The following is a 19,999-nucleotide window of genomic DNA, read 5'->3' as shown; positions in this document are numbered from 1 at the left end:
ACCGACCAGCACCGAGAACCCCAAAATCCTGGCCAGCCAGGATGAGCAGAAGGAACTTCTTGTGGCCTCCATCCACAAGAGGCCAAAAATGCTATAACTCTTGGGTGGAAAAAACTGAGATAAACATCAATCGATGAGAAGAGAGGAAATCAGAAGCAGAGGACAGAAACAGTGGTGATACTGTACTGTCTAGGGTCTCACTACTCAGGGACCCTTCAGCTTAATAGCCCCCAGCCTCTACACACTTCCCTAAGTGGACATGGACCAGAAGAGGGTATTCTAGAGCAGTGGAGGATTTGTTCAGGCTGCAGCTGGGTATCAGATGAAGCAGTCGACATGAAGTCCTTGTAAAATTTGCTGAGAGAAGATGTTCCTTAAGGAATGGCCCTTGACCTTTTTCTCATGGCAAGAATGGCCTGAAGAACACAAGTGACAATTATACCTAAAATTAAGCAAGTTCACACACAGACTTCCCCTGTAAAAGTAATTCTGCCTAGAAGATATTACGAACATGTATTGTTGTTGCTCAGTCACTCAGTTGTGTCCTACTCTTTGTGACCCCATGGACTGTAGCACACCAGGCTTCTGTCCTTCATCATCTCCTGGAGCTTGCTCAAACTCATGTCCATCGAGTTGGTGATGCTATCCAACCATCTCATCCTCTATCGTCCCCTTCTCCTCCTGCCTTCAATCTTTTCCAGCATCAGGGTCTTTTCCAATGAGTCAGTTCTTCGCATTAGGTGGCCAAAATATTGGAGCTTCAGCTTCAGCATCAGTCCTTCCAATGAACATTCAGAACTGATTTCCTTTAGGATTGACTGGTTGGATTTCCTTGCAGTCCAAGGGACTCTGAAAAGTCTTCTCCAACACCACAGTTCAAAAGCATCAATTCTTCAGTGCTCAGCCTTCTTTATGGTCCAGCTCTCACATCCATACATGACTACTGGAAAAACCATAGCTTTGACTATACATATAGGTAAGAAAAATATATAGACCCAGGAGGGGTGCTAAAGAAGGAGATATGCCAGAGAATAAGAGCTTTAGTGTGATGAGGGCATGATCAGTTTCAGGGATGGCATAGTGGCCTAGGGAGGAAGAGTGTTGGGAACCAGGAAGATCTTTCTGTGAAGAAACTGGTGGGGTTAACAGAAGAATAGTTGGTGTGTATTAGGGAAGATTGAGACAGAGATTTATTATAATCAAATCCTCATAACAGAAGGAGTTTGAGTTCACCACCAAGATAATGAGGCAAAACCCCAAATATTAGTCATTGTGTACATGGAATACATCAAGAAAGAGAAGCTCTTTTTGTTTTGTTTTTAGTATCTATTTATTTGGCTGTGCCTGGTCTCAGTTGCAGCATGCAAGATCTTTGATCTTTATTGTGACATGTGCAATCTTTGTTGTGGCATGTGGGATCTAGTTCCCTGACCAGGGATTGAACCTGGGTCCTACGTTGCAGGCAGATTCCTTACCATCTAAGCCACCAGGGAAGCCCCAGGACAAGAAATACTCCAAAGCTAGTGAATTCTTGATGCTATTAATAATATCCAGCTACGCAGGTAGAGATATGAAAGGCATGCCTCTTGGTATACAACTTTGACAGGTCCTCCAAAACCCCTTTAAAATCCCGATGGTGGGTAACTGGGTGCATGAGCACTGAGATACCAATTTCGCATTATACTCAACCCAATAACCAGATGAAATATCCTAGTCATGAATGGCATTTTACAAGCATACGTCTGAAATTTTATTTGAAGCTCTTGAAAGTGGAGTAATCTCTCTTTACAAGCTGAGAAGTCTGTTCTTTTAACTGCTTAATAAGTTGTTTCATTTTGCAGTTGATAAATAATTTGTTTTAGATGTCAGAAATAATTGTCTCATACTTGCTTACAATTTTTATATGTTTATTTCCAATATTTAAGAGTGCTTTCGTAAATGCTTTGGTTGCCAGACAAACACAACTATTTTGTTCTCAAATGTTTGTCCTCTGTGATAAAAGTGGAGTGAGTGTTATTACCTAATTATTACATATTTGTACCTAATTTTGGAGGTATAAAGTGGCTTTCCCAAAAGCCACACTTTTGGCTTATACCTGGTTTCTACATTTGGTAATTTTTAAATTTGTCATCATCCTATAAAATATATATGCTAAACTGAAACATATGGGAAACTAGTTTGTTGGTGTATTAGTCAGGGCTCTCCAGAGAAACAGAATAAATAGAGACAGATAGAGACATAGAAAGGATTTCCTCATATTTTAAGGAATTTTCTCATATGATTGCAGGGGCTGGAAAGTCCTAAATCTTCAGAGCAACCTGACAAGCTGAAAAATCCAGCAAAAACTTGATATATTGAGTCCGAAAGTGAGGCAGAATTCCTTCTTCTCAGGTAGACCTCACTCTTTTCTCTTAAGGCTCTCAACTGATTGGATGAGGCCCAGCCACATTATGGAGAGTAATCTGCTTCACTCAAAGTCTGCTTATTTAAATGATAATTACATCTGAAAAGTACTTTTATAGCAGCGTCTGAACTGGTATTTGGCCAAGTAACTGGGCACCATAGCCTAGCCCAATTGATGCATAAGATTAACCATCACTGGATTTTGAATGGCTGGGTGTGACTCATATTCTAAATTAACAGTCATTTAAGCAAGATAGCTTTCAAGTGAGCAGTCAGATGTAGCAGTCCCAAGCTGGTAGATTTGACTCTACAGTCATTATGGGTCCAATCCCATTAGAGTTTGTTGCACCTCTATCCTCAATACATAGCTTCTGCCTCATGTCCCATGATGACTGCTTTAGCCTCAACTATCACAGTTTCATTAAAGTTTGCAGAAAGAGGGGGAAAAGGAGAAGAGCATCTACTTTACTTTAAAGACACTTTGGGGAAGTTTCACATCTATTGTACACATGGTATAAAATTTAATTATATAACCACAGTTAGTTACATTGGAGGCTGAGAAATATTTTGGTATTTATTTACCAGGCTAAAATTCAGGGAATCAGAATTTTGGAAATCATGGGAGAAAAAAGAATGGGATAGATACTGGGAAGAGATCTACCAGTTACACAGTACTACACTTAACAACTGAAAGGATGCTATTTTTATTATGGCCTCCACCATAAATTATTCAGGCTACCAATATGTAAATATGAATTAGTGATATCACATAAAAGTAGACTTAGCCTATGTATGTTTGATAGGACTATGCTAATCAAGAGGCGCCTGTCATATCATAGTCTGTGCCATGGATCTTTCTTAATTTCTACTACTCAGTGTGAAGGTAAGTGACAACCACATGAAAGTAGACATTGCGTGTATGATTGGGTGCAATGCACAACTGAAGCGGAGCCATTCATGTTCTACTCTATTCCATAGACCTTTCTGGACTGCATGTGTTCAGTGTGGAGGTAAGAGATGGCCTCATAAAAGAAGACTTACTCTATATTCGATTGTGAACACTGCTCACCAGAGGATGCCATTCACATCACAGTCCATGCCAGGTTTCTTCCTGGACTCCTGATATGCTCAAAATGGAGGTAAGTACTCATAGATGCACTACACAACTCAACTGGTGTAATTTACATTTCAGTATATACCATGTACCTTTCTGGACTCCTCATGTGGTCAGTGTGGCATTAGTAATGATCTCATGAAAATAAATGTGGGAGTACTCCACAACTTAAAGGATTCTCTTCATATTACAGTCTATGCCATGAGTCTTTCTGGATTTTTCATATACTCAAACATATGTTTCATATGTTAATATGTGGAAGTGTTGCCATATGTAGTTAGATTGTCCTGTGTACATTGAGTGCACCGCAAAAACAAGTGATGCCAGTTGTATGCTAGTCTTTGCCATGAATTTTTCTAATCTCCTCATATGCTCAGTATGGAGGTCAGTGATGGCCACATGAAAGCAAATTGTACATTTGGGTACACTGTGCAACTGAAGAATTGCCATTTACTGTCTGGTAAATCCCATACCTATTTCTGGATTTCTCATATGCTAATGTGTAAGTAAGTGATGATCATTGTGAGTTTAGACTTATCTTACTTATAGTTGGATATACTGTACTATTCAAGAACTGACAACTACGTCCTAGTTTATGTCACAGACCATTCTGGATTGTTCATATAGTCAATGTGGAGGTTATTCATGGCCTTATGAAATTAGACTTACTGCATATATTATTGAGTACACTGCACAACTTAAGCAGTGCCATTCACACGATGAGTTCTGAACCCATACACTTAATGTAGGGGTAAATGCCACATCCAAATAGATTTATTCTGTCTAAATTTTGGTGCACTACAAAACTTAAAGATGTCAGCCAGATTCTACTTTGTGACATAGATCTTTCTATACTTTCATATGCTCAATGAATAAGTAAGTGATTTCCACAGTAAAGAAGGATTATGCAAAATGCAAATCAAAACCACAGTGAGATATCACCTTATGCCTGTTAGAGTGGCTGTTACCAAAAAGACAAGAAAAATAAGTAGTATTGGCAAAGATGTGAAGAAAAGCAAAGCCCACTTGGTGGGAATATAAACTGATGCAGCCACTAATTTTTTTTGAAAATTAAAAATATAACTACCATATGATCCAGCAATTCCACTTCTGAGTTTTTGTCTAAAGTACTTCTGGGTACTAATTTAAAAAGATACATACACCCCTATGATCACTGCAGCATTTTTTACAGTAGGCAAAATATGGAAACTATCTAAATGTGCATCATTGGACAAATGAATAAAGAAGGTGTGGTATATGTATACAATGAAACATTATTGAGCCATAAAAAAAGAATGAAGCCTTGCCACTTGTGATTGCATGGATACATCTTAAGGGCATTGTGCTAGATGAAATAAATAAGACAGAAAAAGTTAAGTACCATATGATCTCATTTGTATATAGAATTTTAAAAATTAATTAAGTAATTTCATGAGTACAGACTGATAGAAGTATAGACGTAGAGAACAAACTTATGGATACCAAGGAGGTAAGGGAGGATGGAATGAATTGGAAAGTTGGGATTGACATATATACACTACTGATACTCCATATAAAATAGATAACTACTGTATAGCACAGGGAACTCTACTCAGTGCTCCGAGTAGAAAGTCCAAAATGGGAAGAAATGGAAAGAAAGTCCAAAAAAATAGGGGATATATGTGTACACATAGCTGATTTACTTTTCTGTACAGCAGAAGCTAACACAACATTATAAAGCAACTATATTCCAATAAAGCTTTTTTAAAATTCAAAAAAGGTGTATGTATGCTTATGGCTGATTGATGATGTTGTGTTACATAACCAATACAACATGCTAAATTAATTATCTTCCAATTAAAAATTTTTAAATATTCAAAAAGTAGTCAAAAAATTGAATAAATACTACATCAAAGAAGATAAATTATTGTCAGATAAGCACATAAACAGATGGTCAACATCATTAGTTCAAGGAAATGCAAATTAAAATTATAATGCACTTATACTAAATACTTGTTAGAATGTCCAAAATTAAAATGGCTGACCATACCAAGTTTTGGTGAGGATGTAGAGAAACTCGAGCTTTCATACCTTTTTAGTGGAGATGTAAAATGGTACAGTCATTTCAGAGGACATTTTTACATTTTATCAAAGAGTTAAACATATACCAGTCATATGATCCAACTATTCCACTCCTAGTTATTTGCCTAATGAAAGAGGAATAAATGCATATATCCACACAAATACTTGTATACAGATGTCATACTTTACAGTTATACTTGTAATAACCAAAAACTAGAAATATCTTTGTGTGCATGCTTAGTTGCTCAGTCATGTCCAACTCTTTGCAACCCTATGGAGCCTGTGAGGCTCCTCTGTTCATGGGATTTTCCAGGCAAGAATACTGGAGTGGGTAGCCATTCCCTTCTCAAGGGAATCTTGATGACTCAGGGATCAAACTGGGGTCTCCTGAATTGCAGGTGGATTCCTAACTGTCTGAGCCACCAGTAAAGCCCAATATCCTGAATGTCCGTAAAAAAGTAAATGAATTAAAAGATTGTGATGTATCAGTAAACAATAAAAAGGAATGCAGTAGTGATACACACAACATTGATGAATCTCTAAGTAATTTTCTGTGTTAAAAAAAGCCAAACATTGGAGTACACGTGTCTCTTTCAATTCTGGTTTCCTCGGTGTGTATGCCCAGCAGTGGGATTGCTGGGTCCTATGGAAGTTCTATTTCCAGTTTTTTAAGGAACACTGTTTATAATAGCCAGGACATGGAAACAACCTAGATGTCCATTAGCAGGTGAATGGATAAGAAAGCTGTGGTACATATACACAGTGGAGTATTACTCAGCCATTAAAAAGAATACATTTGAATCAGTTCTAATGAGGTGGATGAAACTGGAGCCTATTATACAGAGTGAAGTAAGCCAGAAAGAAAAACACCAATACAGTATACTAACGCATATATATGGAATTTAGAAAGATGGTAATGATAACCCTGTATGGGAGATAGCAAAAGAGACACAGATGTATAGAACAGTCTTTTGGGCTCTGTGGGAGAGGGAGGAGGGGATGATTTGGGAGAATGGCATTGAAACATGTATAATATCATATAAGAAACAAATTGCCAGTCCAGGTTCAATGCAGGATACAGGAAGCTTGGGGCTGGTGCACTGGGATGACCCAGAGGGATGGTACGGGGAGGGAGGAGGGAGGGGAGTTCAGGATGGGGAACACGTGTACACCCATGGCAGATTCATGTTGATGTATGGCAAAACCAATACAATATTGTAAAGTAATCAGCCTCTAATTAAAATAAATAAATTTTTTAAAAAGCCAAACAGAAATGAGTACATACTGCATGATTCCATTTGCATAAAACTCTAAAATATATAAATTAATCAATAGTAACAAAAATGCATCATGTGGTAATGAATTCATGAGTGTGTACGTATGTCAAAACACATCAAACTATATACTTTAAATATGTGAACTTCATTATATGTCAGTAATAGCTTCATGATGCTATTAAAAATAATATAAAAATCTTCTGCAGTAAATTAGCTTGTTGTATTCCAAAAGATGTTCAATTACAGTTGATACTTTGGCATCAATGCAAAAGACTCAGAAGCGATTAACAGAATGAGAGACATGGTCAAAGAACAGCTGCCTTGTGGCTTAAAAGAATGTAAAAATAACTTCAACCAACTGAAAAAAGAGGAAGCAATTTTAGAAACAAATGCTAATCATTCCTCATTTTATAAATTATTTCTAAATATATTTTGTTAGTAACCTGTTTTATTCCTTAAGTTGAAGGTTTTTTAAATTTAAAATTTAGAAGACACATAAACACACACACCCATTACAGGGAGGAAAGAGATTGCAATCACTGTGACCAGTTAATCTCAAATAATATGGCATAGTTTATAACGTAAATTAGAGCTGAGAGAAGGCAAATGTTCTTTTAAGCTAATAAAACAAAATGTTACTTCCCAATAAATAAAAGTCAAATGTATATTAGAGAGAAAACTGGATTTCTCTTATAGGCCTTTGTCTTTTGTCTCTTATAGACAGACTTTGGGAAGAAAATTAGTTTTTGTGACAGCAGGATGTGTTTGATTTTAAATTTTCTAGAAGATCAGCCAGAGCTCATCATTCTTCATGTTCCCCTTCTCTAGGACCTCTTTCCCCCAATAGAGACTACCAGAGTCTGAGCATATCTGCCTTAGAGCAGTGGTAACTAGAAAGCAAAGAAAGGCATACTGAAAATAGAAGTTCTTAAAGCTACAAAATCTGCAAAGCTACAGAAGAGACTAATGGGTGCTATGATGTAATTATTTCTACTGGGGAATCTGGCAAATACTTAGGGAAAGGCCTCATCTCCTGCCCTACCCTTTACACCACAGGAAAAGAATAAAAAGAGAAGGACTTCCATGGTGGTCCATTAGTTAAGACTCAGTACTCCCAGTGCAGGAGGTCTGGGTTTGATCCCTGTCAGGGAACTAGATCCCACGTGCTGCAGCTAAGACCTGGCAGAGCCAGATAAATAAATGAATAAAAATAAATATTTTTAAAAAGAATAAAGAGAGAGAAATGCTTTGGAAAGCATATTAGTCTGAGTCAAATCAGGAAAGAAAATGTCCACAAAGAAAGTTTGCCATATAAAGAATTACTAATAAGAAGTGACATCAGCAAGATGGAATAGGAGATCTCAGCTCTCATGTCAACACAGGCATTGTGGAAATCCCAGAAAGAGAAGAGAAAGAGAAAGGGGCAGAAAGCTTATTAAAAGAAATAATGACTGAAAACTTCCCAGATCTGGGGAGGACAATGAACATCTGGATTCAGGAAACCCAAAGACCTCAAACAGGTTGAACGTAAAGAGGTCTATACTGCTACACATGGTCATTACAGGCATACATTGTTTTAATTTACTTTGTTTCATTGTACTTAGCAGACGTTGCTTTTATTTTTTAAAGACAAATTGAAGGTTTATGACAACCTTGCATAGAGCATGTCTACCAGTGCATTTTCCAATAGCATTTGCTCACTTCGTGTCTCAGTGTCACATTTTGATCATTGTAACAATATTTCAGACTGTGTTACTATTTGTTATGGTGATCTCTGATCAATGATCTTTTTTCTTTCTTAATTTTTATTTATTTATTGAACTATACCAGGTCTTGGTTGCAGCATGTGAGATCTTCAGTCTTCATTGCAGCACGTGAGATCCTTTCATGGCATGTGAACTCTTAGCTGCAGCATGTGGGATCTAGTTCCCTGACCAGCGATCAAACCCCTGCTCCCTGCAGTGGAAGCAGAGTCATAACCACTGGACCACCAGGTAATTCTCACAATGTTTTTTAAAATTGAAGTATAGCTGATTTACAATGTTGTGTTAGTTTCTGGTGTACAGCAAAGTGATTCAGATATATATGTCTGTGTGTGTGTTTATATTCTTTTTCATGTTCTTTTCTATTATGGTTTGTTGCAAGATATTGAATATAGTTCCCTGTGCTAAACAGTAGTACCTTGTTGTTTATCTTATATACAGTAGTTTGTATCTGCTAATCCTAGACTTTTTTGTTTGTTTTTAAATTAATTTATTTATTTTAATTGGAGGCTAATTACAGTATTGTGGTGGTTTTTGCCATACATTGACATGAATCAGCCATGGGTATACATGTGTCCCCCCAGTCCCAAACCCCTCTCCTACCTCCCTCCCCACCCCATCCCTCTGGGTTGTCCCAGTGCACTGGCTTTGAGTGCCCTGTTTCATGCATCAAACCTGGACTGGCGATCTATTTCACATATGGTAATATACATATTTCAATGCTATTCTCTCAAATCATCCCACCCTTGCCTTCTCCCACAGAGTCCAAAAGTCTGTTCTTTATATCTGTGTCTCTTTTGCTCTCTCACATATAGGGTTGTCATTACTATCTTTCTAAATTCCGTATATATGCATTAATAAACTATATTGGTGTTTTTCTTTCTGACTTACTTCACTCTGTATAATAGGCTCCAGTTTCATCCACCTCATTAGAACTGATTCAAATACATTCTTTTTAATAGCTGAGTAATATTCCATTGTGTGTATGTACCACAACTTTCTTATCTGTTTGTCTAAATTTTTAATTTATCCCTTCCCATTTTCCCCTTTGGTAACCATAAGTTTGTTTACTGTCTATGAGTCTCTTTCTGTTCTGCAAACAAGTTCATTTGTATCGTGTTTTAGATTTTACATATTATATTACATGTAAGTAATATCATATGTAAATGATATGTTTGTTAGGGTCGATCCTTGGGTCAGGAAAATCCCCTGGAGAAGGAAATGGCAACCCACTCCAGTAGTCTTGTCTGGGAAATCCCATGGACAGAGGATCCTGGAAGGCTACAGTCCATGGGGTCTCAAAGAGTCAGACACGACTCAGTGACTGAACAACAGCAACAAGAATATCATATAGTATTAGTTTTTCTCTTTCTGACTTACTTCACTTAGTATGGAAATCTCTAGGTCCATCCCTGTTGCTGTAAATGAAATTGTTTCATTCTTTTTATGGCTGTGTAGTATTCCAGTGTGTGTGTGTGTGTGTACACTACATTTTCTTTATCCATTCATCTGTCAATGGACATTTAGGTTGCTTCTATGTCTTGGCTATTGTACATAGTACTGGGGTGCATGTATCTTTTTGAATTAGAGTTTCCAGATATATGCCCAGGAGTGGGATTACTAGATCATATGGCAACTCTATTTTTAGTTTTTTAAGGAAACTCCTTACTCTTTTCCATAGTGGCTGCATCTATTTACGATCCCCCCAACAGTCTAGGGGAGTTCCCTTTTTTCCACACCCTCTCCAGCATTGGTTATTTGTAGACTTTTTAATGATGACTGTTCTGACTGGTGTGAGATGATACCTAATTGTAGTTTTGATTTGCATTTCTCTAATAACTAGCAATGTTGAGCATCTTTTCATGTGCCTAGTGGATATCTGTATGTCATCTTTAGATAAATGTCTATTTAGGTCTTCTGCCCGTTTTTTGTTTGTTTGTTTTGAGTTGTATGAGTTGTTTGTATATTTTGAAAATTGAGGCCTTGTTGGTAGCATCATTTGCAAATATTTTTCCCAGTCCATAGATTGCCTTTTCATTCTGTTGATGGCTTCCTTTGTTGTGCTAAAGCTTTGAAGTTTGATTAGGTCCCATTTGTTTACTTTTGCTCTTATTTTTATTGCATTGGGAGACTGACCTAAGAAAACGTTGATATGATTTCTTTTGGAGAATGTTTTACCTATGTTCTCCTTTAGGAGTTTTATGGTGTCATGTCTTATATTTAAGGCCTTAAGCCATTTCGAGTTTATTTTTGTATATGGTGAGAGGATATGTTCTAAATTCATTGATTTACATGCAGCAGTCCAACTTTCCCAATCACCACTTGCTGACAAGACTATCTTTTCTCATATACTCTTACCTCCTTTGTTAAAGATCAATTGACTGAAGGGATGAGGCTTTATTTCTGGGCCTTCTATTCTATTCCATTGATCCATATGTCTGGTTTTTTGCTAATACCATACTGTTTTGATTACTGCAGCTTTGTAGTACTGAGAAGTCTGGGAGGTTTATGTCTCCAGCATTGTTTTTTTCCCTCAGAACTGATTTAGCAATTCTAGGTCTTTTATGATTCCATATAAATTTTAGGATCATTTGTACTAGTTCTATGAAAAAAGTCACGAGTAATTTGATAGCGATCACATTAAATCTGTAGATTGCTTTGGGTAGTATGGCTATTTGGGCAATATTAATTCTTCCAATCCAAGAGCATTGGATATCTTTCCTTTTTCTTAAAATCACCTTCAGTTTCCTTTATCTGTGTTTTATAGTTCTCAGCATATAAGTCTTTGACCTCCTTGGTCAGTTTTATTTCTAAGTCTTTTTTTTTATGTGATTTTAAAAGGAATTGTTTCTGGCATTCCCATTTTGATATTTCATTGTTAGTGGAAAGAAATACAACAGAATTCTATATGCTGATCTTGTATCCTGCTATCTTGCTGAATTCATTCATCAATTCTAGCAGTTTTTGTATGTAAACATAGCTTTTACTGGAAAACTAAAAAAAATGTGACTCACTTCATTGTGATATTCACTTTATTGTGGTGGTCTGGAACCAAACCCACAATATCTTATCAATTTATGCCTATAAATTATCAAAAGTTAGAGATCATGAGAATCCTGAAAGCAGCAAGAGAAAAGTGCCTCATTACATACAAAGGGACCCCCAGAAAACTAGCAGCAGATTTCTCAGCAAAAACCTTGCAGTCCAGGGAAGAATGGGATGATAGATTCAAAGTGCTCAAAGAAAAATGCTATGAGCCAGTAGTACTAACTATACCTGGCAAAACTCTCCTTTAAAAGTCAAGGAAAAGGCTTCCCTGGTGGCTCAGTGGTGAAGAATTCGCCTGCCAGTGCAGAGACATGGGTTCAATCCCTGACCTGGGGAAGATCCCACATGCTGTGGAGCAACTAAGCCCACATGCCACAACTATTGAGCCTGTTCTCTAGAGCCCATGCCCCACAGCAAGAGGAGCCACCACAATGAGAAGCCCGTGCACTGCAACAAAGACCCAGCACAGCCAAAAATAACTAATTTTTTAAAGGCCAAGGAAAGATAAAACTTTCCAGACAAACAAAAACAGAGAATTGTTCACCTCTAGACGTGCTTTACAAGAAGTGCTAATGGGGGTTCTGTAAATTGAAATGAAAGGACACTTAACAGCAACATAGAAGCATAGAAATGTATACATCTCACTGGTAAAAGGAAATATATAGGCAAATATGAAAGTGAAAGTGTTAGTCGTTCAGTCGTGTCCGACTCTTTGCGACCCCATGAACTGTGGCCCGCCAGGCTCCTCTGTTCATGGAATTCTCCAGGCAAGAATACTGGAGTGGGTTGCCATTTCCTTCTCCAGGGGATCTTCCTGGCCCAGGGATTGAACCCAGGTTTCCTGCATTGGAGGCAGATTCTTTACCATCTGAGCCACCAGGGGAGCCCAATAGGCAAATACAGAAATAATGTAATACTGTAAGAGTGGTACATAGGACACATTTGACCCTGGCATAAACGTTAAAGACAAAGGCATTAAGAGTAAATATAAATACAAAAGTTTGTTAGTAGATGCATGCACGCATGCATGCTAAGTCACTCAATTCAGTTCAGTTCAGCCACTCAGTCGTGTCTGACTCTTTGCGACCCCGTGAATCGCAGCACGCCAGGCCTCCCTGTCCATCACCATCTCCCGGAGTTCACTCAGACTCAGGTCCATCGGGTCAGTGATGCCATCCAGCCATCTCATCCTCTGTCATCTCCTTCTCCTCCTGCCCCCAATCCCTCCCAGCATCAGAGTCTTTTCCAATGAGTCAACTCTTTGCATGAGGTGGCCAAAATATTGGAGTTTCAGCTTCAGTCATGTCCACCTCTTTGCAACCCCATGGACTGTAACCCACCAGGCTCCTCTGTCCATGTGATTCTCCAGGCAAGAATACTGGAGTTGGTTGCCATTTCCTTTCCCCATTGTTAGTAGATAAATAATATAAAAAGAAGTCAATACTGGTATTAGTAACATAAAGGAAGAGGAGTAAATGTGTAGAAATGTTATATGTGATTGAAGTTGTTATTCATTTAAAATACATTGTGATAATGATTTCATGGATGTATAAAACCTCTAGACTCATCAAGTTGTATACATTAATTATCTACAGCTTTTTGTATGTCAGTCATACTTAAATAGTTTTTTTAATGAGCAAAGAATGCAAAGAGGCATTTCAGAGTAAGAAATAAAAATGCCTAATAAAAAAAATTTAGAAGGCCCATTAAATATCACAGGAAGTTGGGGGAATGAGGAATTGCTTGGTGAAAGGTATAGAGAACTTTACAGAATCTAGAAATAGAAGTAGAAGCAGCTACCACTCCTAGACCCAATCTAGAACTTACAGAGAAGTATGACCATGACTCACTGGATGACAGAGAAGTCATTGTGTGGTCACACCAGCAGAACTTTATAGAAACCCTCTATCTGTAATTTGCTTGGGAAATTCTATATTCCAGGGTTCCTGGGAAGCTGGTAACAGGGAGGTGTCTCATGGGAGGCACTCTGATATAAAACCACTCAAGGTGGGCACCAAGGGAAGTTTCTGGACCCTGAGGGCTGCTGGCTCTAGTGCACTGTGGGTGCTGGATGCTGGAGAAGTTACCCTCACTGGGGACACCCAGCATCCTTTAGGAGCTTGCTGAGCAAGCACATCAGACCATGACATAGAATCCGTTCCCCCCACAGTGTCTCTCCAGCACCTTCTACTGACAAAGCTGAACATTGTGCAGCTGACAAAGGAAGAAGATTTTAAAGGTCCAAACCCATTTTCCCACAACAGGCAGACCTTAGAGTCAGTTTATCAGTAACTGGTGCAGGAAGTGAGAAAGGAGGAGCAGAGGAGTCTGTGAGCAAGGTGATGAAGGCCTAAGAAGTGTCCACACAGCACACCTCCCATAGAGCCACCAGCTTCTGGGGAACAGAAAGCTGTGTGGGCTAGTCCTCCTCAGCCCTCCACCCATAAGGTATTTCAAATATTTTATTTATTTATGTATTATTTATTTGGCTGCATTGGGTCTTAGTTGCAGCATGGAGGATCTTTGTTGTAGCATGGAGGATCTTTGTTGTGGCACACGACTCTCTAGTGGTGTATGGGCTTTGTAGTTGTAGCACATGGACTCTCTATTTGTGGCACATGGGCACCAGAGCGTGTGGGCTCAGTATTTGCCAATTGCTCTGCAACTTGTTCCCCGACCCAGGAATTGAGTCTGCATCCCCTGCATTGCAAGGCAGATTCTTAACCACTGGACTACCAGAGAAGTCCCACCCATAAAGTTTGAGAGTCAGCTACTAGCACTCTTTGCAACCGCATGGATGGTAGCCTGCCAGGCTCCTAAGAGTTGGACACGACTGAGCGTGCCCACACACACTAGCTCTCTGCAGGTAAGAACAATTCAGTATTTGCTTTGGGTGCTGTGGTCCTTCCATTCAGAAGACCTCATCCTCCAGGCTCTTCAGCTCTCACTGGCTATATGTATAAGGTGATTTACTAGCAGCCCAGGAGCATTTACTAGAGAGCATGGCTTGAACAGACTAACATTGTAGTCATTTCCCTGCTGACAATCAAAAAGGAACAGTAACATAAGAAACATTAAGTATTTTTTGTTGTTGTTTAGTTGCTAAGTCACATCCAACTCTATGTGACCCCACTGACTGTAGCCCACCAGGCTCCTCTGTCCATGGGATTTCCGAGGCAAGGATACTGGAGTGAGTTGCCATTTCCTTCTCCAGGGGATCTTCCCAACCCAGGGATAAAACCTGCATCTTCTGCACTGGCAGATGGGTTCTTTACCACTGAGCCACCAGGAAAGCTCAAGTATTCATTACCATATACTAGAGTGGGCACTTTTATAATATTATATGTGTTAATGTACGTGTGCATCTGAAAATTAGTGGCTTGTCCATCTGGCAGAGCTGTGACTTCAATTCATACCTTCTGATTCCAGTTCCAGAGTTCATCATATGCAATACTGGCTCCCCGTAAGTATCACCGAGAAGTCTTATTGACAAGACGTAGCTGGGTTTATTCTTAGTGCAGTAAAAGAGAGCAAACTTGACAGAATAGTCATTGAGGAGGGGAAAACCAGGATATTTATGAGATTTGGAAGTCTGGATTAAGGAAGGCCTTTCAGTGAGGAGTCTTGGTTTAGGATTAGGTAAGAACTGTGATATACAATATCATGATTTTAGGATTGGTGGACACAGGAAGGTGAGAATTTTCAGGGCAAGGAATTAAAAGTCTGGGTGTGTAGTGTGTCTTTCAGAAAGTTCCCAGAATAGGCAATAAAGTTATATGCAAATATTACCTTCTTGGGCAAGAGTCTGCTGAGATAGTAAATTATGGTGATGAAGACAGTGGAGTATGGAGGAATACAGTCACATTAATGATTGTAGCCAGTAAGCTGGGTGGGTACATAGTTTTGGTTGTCATCCATAAGGAGTTTTTTCTTTTTCTCTTTTTCTTCTTGGTAATCAAACCAATTCAAGAATGGTATTGTGGCAGATTATTCTGTGAATGACCGTTAACCAATTTATACATTAAAACTAGCCTTAGCATAATAGCTAACACTTACATACTACTTTCTATGTGATCTTCATATACTATGTTATTTAATCATCGAAACAACTCTATGAGGCAGGTGTTATTTTCATCTGTATTTTATAGATAGTGAAATGATGCACAGAGAAGTTAAGTAATTTACTCTAGGTCACAGTACAGTAGACAACTGAGCTGGGATTTGAACCCAGGCAGTCTGATTTCAGAATCCTTGGGCTCAGGACCTAATTAGTATACTAATCATTGCATGTTAGGGTTTTACAGCTACAAGTCCCTCAATTCATGTGCAGTTCATATAATTCAAATCAGAGAGGTAAGTCAGATCAATCCATTGCTCAAGGTTAAGCAGTTAATAAACTATGCCCTTAAAACTAAGTTTTTTGGACTTTCCCACCCTCCACTTGGTCTTCTGTACCTCTTAATTTCCAAAGAACAATTCATAAATTCCTTAAATATTTCCTGACAAAGACTAAATACACAAAACATTTAGTTCTTTATTAGTTAGAGGTTTTTGCAAGTTAGAGCATTGACTAAACTTTGATTCCTGCTATTAAATGGAATAAGAAATAGGCACAGAAATTCCTTGTTCTCATAACTTTGAAGTGGCTTCACTAAATGACTTTCATTAAAAGAGGTGACTGAGGGACTTTCCTGACAGCCCAGTGGTTAAGACTCCATGCTTGCAATGCATGGGGCATGGGTTCAAGCCCTGGTTGGGAAACTAAGATCCCACATGCCACATGGCATGGCCTTTAAAAAAAAGGTGGCTGGAAGATAATAGTATCTTATTTAAAACAAATATTCAACTCTTACACTAGAAATGTAAACAAAGCAATGATTTGTGATTTCTCAATGTCTTGTTCCTTGCTGAAAGGATCTATAGTCAGGATAAGCACAGTGCAAGCTTAATATTGCTAACAAGAAGGATGCACAGACAGGAAAGATAAGCTATGACATAAACCTTTTTTGGAAAAGAAAAAGGCATAGCGCCATTAAGTTTCTAATGCTAAAGATTTTTCCCATTAACTCCGGAAATAAAGCTTTATAAAATTATAAGGTCAAGCTTCTTTAGATTTTAGCAAAATGAAAACTCTTTTGTCTTTCACTTGATTTGCCCCTTGTTATGAATTCTAAAGTCAATGGGCAAGCTGATATACAGTCAGTCTTTGAGGTTGGGGGGTGGGGGAAAAAAGATATACAACTTATGAACGATTGCCATATTACCTTTCTGGAACTTCCCTGGCAGCATAGTGGTTAAGACTCGTTGCTTCAAATGCAGGTGGCATGGGTTCAATCCCTAGTCAGGGAACTGTGATTCCCACATGCTACATGGCATGGCCAAAAAAAAAAAAAAATTATGAAGATATTACCTTTCTTTGCTGTGTGTTTCACAAGCAGTTTACATAACCTTTTCAGGATATGTCATCATCAGCAGCAATATACTTAAATAACGTATGCTAACCACACAAGGGTACTTGGCTTTTTAGTAAGCATGGTTTGAAGTGGGCTTTGTGCTTCTTGTCTTTACTCTTGGTGGGTAGAGTGGGAGGAGATAGGAGAGAGGCAGGGCTGACAAGAATGTTCCCATAGGCCTGCTTGAAGAAAGGCAAGTATGTGCTCCCTATTCATCCTCCCCACACAACACACACAGCCACTTTACATAAAGAGCCCCATGCAGATGAAAGAAGCTCTTTATGTCTTGCCTTGAAAATGACACAGTAGTTGTGTCTTTCCCTGGATTGACATGCCCAAAGCTATGTATAACTTCTACTCTGCGTCTCACTCCAACCCCTCCTCAAGCCCCATTCTCCTGACATGATCTCCCTGGAAACGAACCACTGTGGAGACAGTCACCTGGTTCCTAGTAGTTTTCATTTTTATACCAGGGTGAAAAGAATATTACAAGTGAATATGTGCTGAGAAGCTGCTACAGCCCCACACCTTTACCTAATACCAGGCAGAGCAAATTCAAGAAATGCCCTCCCAAACAGGAGATTCTAATCCCATATTTTGCCAACCACGAGGGATTCTATTTGGACAGCCACTCAGCCTTGAAGTTTTGTCCATCCCTCTGAAATGCAACTAGTCAGCATTTTATCTCCACTTTATTTTTTAAATTGTATTTATTTATTATTTTTGGCAGCACGGGGGCTTCACTGCTGCATGGGCTTTTCTCTAGTTGTGGAGAGCGGGTGCTACTCTCTAGCTGCGGTGCGCGGGCTTCTCACTGCGGTGGTTTCTCTTGTTGCGGAGCTCAGGCTCCAGGGCTCGTGCGCTTCAGTAGTTGTGGCGCACGGCCTTAGTTGCCCCACAGCATGTGGGATCCTCTCAGACCAGGGTTCAAACCTCTGTTCCCTGTGTTGGCAGGCAGGTACTTATCCACTGCACCACCAGGGGCGCCCTTATCTCCACTTTAAAGAGTAAAACTTAACGGAACTGGGATTTCAAAGACTTACACTTAAGTTCCGGTTTAGTTCTCTCCTAACCTTCCTAACCCTTACACCTCTCTAGGTAGATCACTCTTGTCCGTGATTAATCTCCCGCATTTTGATACATGTTGCCTCCATTTCAGATAGTGGTTTTTTTAACCTCTTTTTCAAATTCTGAGTTGGATACTACTAATGCCACAGCATCAGAAGGAAAGATTGAGCTTGGAGGGGGAGCGGAATTATATATAATTGTTGATGAAAATGTGCACCTGGGACCTTAGAAAAGAATTGATGTTCCTGGGTGAGACGAATTGGGAAATTGGGATTGACATATATACACTATTGATACTATGTATAAAGTAGATATTAATAACTAATGAGAAGACTGTATAGCACAGGGAACTCTACTCAGTGCTCTGTGGTGACCTACATGGGAAGGGAATCCAAAAGGGAGGGGAAATATGTACACATATATACATATGTGTGTGTGTGTGTGTGTGTGTGTGTGTGTGTATGGGAATCCTGCGTGCTGTAGTCCATGAGGTCGTAAAGAGTTGGACACAACTTAGAGACTTAGTTGGACACAATGTAGCAACTGAACAACAATGAATGTATACATATGGCTGATTCACTTTGCTATAGAGCAGAAACTGACACAGCAGTGTAAAGCAACTATAGCCAATAAAAAAGAATTTAATTTAATTTAAAAAAGAATTAATGTTCCTAAACAGTATGATTTTATTTACAGAAGCAATTTCTCTTATTATCCCCAGATTACCTTTTACTCCTGAATTTTTCATGGGGTTTCTATTTCAAGTTAAATTATATTTTCCTTTTATTTTCCCACCTAAACCTCTAGAGTAAATTTTGTGTATGTGTGTCTGTGGGCATGTCATGTATGTGCACCTCAAATAAATATTACTAGCATCTTTTGTCAATGAAGAGTGATGTTGATACCTGTGTTTTAGCAAGGGCTTTCATGAGTGGTGGAACTTTCTCAAAAAGTGTGGTAAGGACACAGTAACGTGGACGCATTCACAATAGAATGTGGTTGTGTCGGTGGGTAAAGGACTCCACAGAAGGACAAAAGCATGGATGCAGACATAGGGCCAACGAATACTCTCAAAATAAAAGGAAGAGAGAAACAATAAAGGAATTAAACACTTGGCAGTCCTGATTGCTTCCCAGGTTCAGCTCACGTGCCAAACTAGCATAACAAGTTTTCCTTCAGCTACACTTGACAGAGGTACTGTCAGTGTGAGATTATAAAACCACATTCAGCTTCTATAAATTATTAACATTCCAGCCCCTCTGGCTCATGTTGGCAGCATCCCTCTGTAGTCCCAGAGTGGCCATGGTCCTCATGTCTTGTGATAAGCTGAATAAAGGTCCCCCTCTAAATGTCCATTTTCTAATCCCTTGAATAATCCCATATTCTAATCTCATGGCAAAGGGGATTTATGGTTGCAGATTGAATTAAGGTTGCTAATCACCTGACCTTATGATAGGAAATTTTTCCTAGATTATTCAGTGAGCCCAGTGTAATTATACTGCTGCTGTTTAGTTGCCCAGTCGTGTCCAACTCTGTGTGACCCAAGGGACTCTAACCCACCAAGGCCCCTCTGTCAATGGCATTTCCCAGGCAAGAATACTGAAGTGGGTTACCATTTCCTACTCCAGGGGATCTTCTGACCCAGGAATTGAACCTGCATCTCCCGTGTCTCCTGCTTGACAGGCAGATTTTTTTTCTTTTACCACCAAGCCACCTGGAAAGCCCATGTGTAATCATAAGTGAAAGGCACTCAGTCGTATCTGACTCTTTGCGACCCCATGGACTATACAGTCCATGGAATTCTCCAGGCCA

The sequence above is a fragment of the Bos javanicus genome, chromosome X, assembly GCF_032452875.1.
Source record: "Bos javanicus breed banteng chromosome X, ARS-OSU_banteng_1.0, whole genome shotgun sequence".
In the NCBI taxonomy this organism is placed as follows: Eukaryota; Metazoa; Chordata; class Mammalia; order Artiodactyla; family Bovidae; genus Bos; species Bos javanicus.
The sequence above is the reverse complement of the archived record's forward strand: the minus strand, read 5'-3'. Positions refer to the sequence as shown.